We start from the raw sequence: 5,000 nt of genomic DNA, 5'->3' as shown, positions 1-5,000 counted from the left end.
GCGAAAGCATTATGAGGCCACGGCGCATCAGTATCACCTCTGTGGTCGTAGAGAAGTAGTAGTCTAATTTTAAGTCCAACGTGTTTTTAAGAGTATGGTGGCAATTTAGGGGTAACTGCGACAAAGGAGTGAAAAAAGTGAAGATGTGAAATATAGCAGCTGTTTATTAAATCGCCATCTTGAAACAAAAAAAAAATGAGGAAAATGATAATGATAAAGATAGTAACTGTGCTGAATTTGATGAGAAGTAAAAAGTTAAAGGAAAAAGAAATTACAATACCGTCTGGAGTTAAAATGTACGATAATTATAAAGAAACGCAGGTTGTAACTTTATAAATACTGCAACAAGGAAGGTTTTGAAGCTCTGCAGTGTAGCTAAAGACATTCTCAACCTCCTGAACCGTCTTGGAGAGAGTGTGACGCAGTGGCGGTGTGGATAATGGTGGTGACTGATGCTAATGGTGATGAGGCTCGTAAAAGTCAGTTGTGGTGATGATAATGTGAATAATGCGGATGGTAATGATGAGAGAAGTGGTGACAGTGATTAGTTAAGTTGATATATACATACATACATACATACGTACATACATACATAAAGTCAATTCTCTCTCTCCTTCCCCATCCCTCTACAAAACACATTCATTCTTCTTAATAGTAGTAGTAGTAGTAGTAGTAGTAGTAGTAGTAGTAGTAGAATAAGTTGTAGTAGTAGTAGTAGTTGTGGTAGTAGTAGAAATAGTAGTAGTAGAAGTAGTTGTAGCAGTAGTAGTAGTAGTAGTAGTAGTATTTATATCTATGCGAAATAATGCAGTTAATAGTATTGTAACATCCAAATAGTAATGATGGTAATGATAATCGTAGTGGAGGTGGTGGTGTTGGTCGATAGTGATGAGAGTAATGATAAATGATAACACATGAACATTCTTTAGCCTTCTCACCATCCACACCACTCTCACCACCCTCACCATCCCTCACCACCCACACACTCCCTCCTCTCACACATGAAGACACTCCATCACGCGCCTCTTTTCTCTACCTTAACCCTCACACACTCACACTCTTGTTCCTCTCCCCCTCTCCCATTCTCCCTCGTCGTCCTCTCTTCCTCCTCCTCCAATACGCTCTCCCAGTGACCTCTTTACCTCCCTCTCTCTTTGCCTCCTCTCTCATAGTCGTGCCTCCTCTCACATCTCCATTTCTTCCTTTTTACGACTTTTTCTGCCCCATAATCGCAGCGACGGGGTTCTCTGACACGTGCGCGAGGCAGGGCGGGGCTGCACACACAGGACACCCGAACAGACTGGTTATTCACCCACCACGACTAGTTTCAGTAGCCACAGAGATGATGAGCCGGGTTAAGAGTGTTTTTTTTCGTGTTCATAATGTAGAAATTTTGTTATTCTGTCACTAGGATCGTAAAAAATTGTCCTAAATACATCTTCACCCAGGAGAACACACAGGAAATCCCAGATAGCGAACAGATAGGGCAGAGGATAGTAAAAAGCTCACAGATATTCATATAACTAACGGGGTGGTAGAACAGGAGTTAGATAAACTAAACACATTCAAGTCACCAGGACCTGATGAAGTATATCCAAGGGTTCTAAAGGAATGCAAGGAAGTCGTCAGCGAGCCTCTAGCGTTACTTATCAGGATGTCACTGGAGTCAGGTGAGGTACCTACAATGTGGAGAGAAGCTAATGTGGTTCCCATATTTAAGAGGGGAGATAAAACCCTAACGTCTAATTACAGGCCTGTCAGCTTAACTTCAATTGTGGGTAAACTAATGGAATCAATAATAGCGAAAAACATTAGGGAACACCTAGACAAAGGGCTTGATAAATCACACACAACATGAATTTACGAAGGGAAAATCGTGTCTTACAAACTTGTTGAGCTTTTATAGTAAGGTTTATGAGGTGGCAGATAAAGGTGATAATTATGACATTCTATACTTAGATTTCAGTGAAGCCTTTGACAAAGTACCTCACCAGAGGCTCCTAAAAAAAATTAAAGCACACGGTATAGAGGATAGAATATTAGACTGGATTAAAGCGTGGTTAGACGGCAGGCGACAAAGGGTAGTCATTAATGGATCCAATTCCGAGTGGGGAGAAGTAGCTAGTGAGGTGCCACAGGGCTCAGTTTGAGGACCATTATTATTTTTAATATATATCAATGACTTGGATAGTGGAATCAATAGTGATATCAGTAAATTTGCAGACGACACAAAGATAGGTAGATTAATTAGGTCCGATTCGGATGCCAAGGCTTTGCAGGCTGACTTGGATAGGATGAAAGAATGGACAGATAGATGGCAAATGCAGTTCAATATCAACAAGTGCAGGGTACTGAGCGTAGGTATAGATAATCCAAACAATAGGTACACGATAGATAACGTGGCACTAGGAAGTTCCAAGTATGAGAAAGATTTAGGAGTCATAGTTAGCTCTGATCTCGGTACAAGGAAGCAATGTATTGAGGCCAGAAATAAGGCGAATAGAGTATTAGGTTTCATTTTAGAAGTGTTAAAAGCAGGAGTCCTGAAGTAATACTAAAATTATACTTGGCGCTGGTCAGGCCACATCTTGACTATGCGGTACAATTCTGGTCCCCACATTACAGGAAGGACATAGCTCTGTTGGAGTCAGTGCAAAGGAGGATGACTAAAAGATACAGGGAATGAGGATATTCCTATGAAGAGAGACTGAAAAACTTAGTCTGCATTCCTTAGAGAGACGTAGGTTAAGAGGAGACCTGATAGAAGTATTTAAGTGGTAAAAGGGTTTTAACAAAGGGGACATGAATGTAGTTCTTAGGATCAGTAGCGGGGACAGAACCAGAAATAATGGGTTTAAACTTGAAAAATCCAAGTTTAGGAAAGAAATGGGAAGGAACTGGTTTTCAAACAGAGTGGTTGATGAGTGGAACAGTCTCAGTGGGCATGTAGTCAGGGCTGAGTCAATAGGGAGCTTTAAAAGAAGGTTAGATAAGTTCATGGATGGGGAAGATAGATGGAATTAGGTAGATTAAGCACACTGGGACTGCCTCGTGTAGGCCTGGCGGCCTCTTGCAGCTTCCTTCTTTTTTATGTTCTCATATAACTGATTAGAGCCACAGAAATGATGAGACGGGTTCTCAAGAGTGTTTTTTTTTCGTGTTTATGATGTAGATGTCTTGTTAATCTGTCTCTAGGATAGTAAAAATGTCCTAAATACCCTTGTAACTGTGATCCGGGCCACAGAGATAGTCAGCCGGGTTGTCAAGAGTGTTTTCCGTGTTCATTAATGCAAATACCTTGTTGTTCTGTCGCTAGGAGCGTAAAAAAAAAAAAGTCCTGAATACCAGTGTAACATTTTTTATCAAAGCCACAAAGATGATTGGCTGGGTTCTCTAGAGTGTTTCTCGTGTTCATGATACAGAAATTTTGTTAATCTATCACTAGGATTGTTAAAGAGTGTCCTAAATATACTCATCTAACTTTGATCAGAGCCACAAAGATGATTGACCAGGTTCTCTAGAGTGTTTCTCGTGTTCATGATGTAGATACCTTGTTAATCTGTCACTAGGATTGCAAAACAGTGTCCTGATTAGTAAATACCTGTGTTACTTCAATAAGAGACTTTTGGAAGTAGTGAAAGTCGGGTGCAGCACGGAAGTGATTCGAAATATAGGCCAGTGTGACACTTGACTTGGGAACAGAGGGACCAATGAGTGGCGGTGTATTGTTTCCATGATAAGATGCGGAAGTTTTAGTTTGATAATCTCTGACAAAGTTGTGCGGTCTCTGTGTAGTTTTAGTTTTGATGGTGGGCTTTGAAAAGGTTGTGCCGTCAATGTAGGAATGCCCATGAGTGATTTTTGGACATAGATATTAAGGTTTGTGTTAGTGTTGAGGTTGTTTTTATGTAAGAAGAGAAGGAGAACTGCCAAGGGCAAAAAACTATATTAGAAAAAGAAGTAGACTAAATTGCAGTCTCCGTAAAAGATTACAAAGTTAAGTCGTAGGAAGATGGAAATACAGAAGCAGGTAGAGAGTTCCAGAGTTTACCAGTGAAAGGTATGAATGATTCAAAAATATTGGTTAACTCTTGTATTAGAGGGTTGGACAGAATAGGGAGTTAATAGGGAATTAATGACCACTCCGAGACATTTCTTCTTATTCTATCTTCTTCTACCTCCAAACCTTCTTCTTGTTCATCTTCTACTGCCAAACACTACACTGGCTAGAAATATTGCAAAACCTATTATCTACATCCTGCTTCTTGCTTGTTGACGGTTACGAATAATTAAGACGTTGTTTTTAATGTTGTGAATGAGTTAATTCATGAAACAACACTTTAAACACGGCTGGTGAAGGAAGGAAGCCATGCACACATCTTGCAAAAGGAAGGTAGGAGAGATGAGCTTTCAGTGTTGACGCGTCGTGCAGTGTTACATCAATACAGTGGTGACCTCAACTAATTGGCTTGCATCATCAATTGTCTTAACGACCACCTGTCTTGAGTATCATTTGCCTTGTAAACCAGATAACCTGTGCACCAATCGCTTAGGGAAGAATTGACTGTAAATCCTTCTCTGTGAATCTCCACATTACAAACTGTTTTTGATAAGTACATTAAATCTCTATAAGGAGCAAAAACTTAAAGAGAAATGACTGGTGGCTACGTGCAAGGGTGTGTCTGCTTGTTTCGGAATGTAAGCGATCCGAAAAATACTCTCCAGAAACACAAACACAACTATAAAACAGACCTACAAGCATAACAACACAAAGAAGACACTAGTTCTTCTAAATCTCACATTCTTACACCTTATGTTCCCTCACGAGTGTTAGCAAAGCCCAGAGAGAAGTAGAATTGTGTTTATGCAAGTATCTTTCCCCCATTGAGAGTACAGAACACGTGTTGAATTAATGCTAAGTTCATGAAAACACTCCTGAAAACCACAGTGTAGGAGCTTCCCCGATAACCAGTTACAAGTTGTCGAGATAAGACGAGGAA

The 5,000-nt window shown here is 40.2% G+C and overlaps 1 protein-coding gene across 6 annotated transcripts in view; it reads left to right on the top strand.

The window, feature by feature from the left end:
* Positions 1-5,000, top strand: part of LOC123505203 — a 260,003-nt gene that overhangs the window by 241,230 nt on the left and 13,773 nt on the right. The window lies entirely within an intron of this gene.

Source organism: Portunus trituberculatus, chromosome 17, assembly GCF_017591435.1.
Source record: "Portunus trituberculatus isolate SZX2019 chromosome 17, ASM1759143v1, whole genome shotgun sequence".
Lineage (NCBI taxonomy): Eukaryota > Metazoa > Arthropoda > Malacostraca > Decapoda > Portunidae > Portunus > Portunus trituberculatus.
Note: the sequence above shows the minus strand (reverse complement) of the source record. Positions and strands in the feature narration are given on the sequence as shown.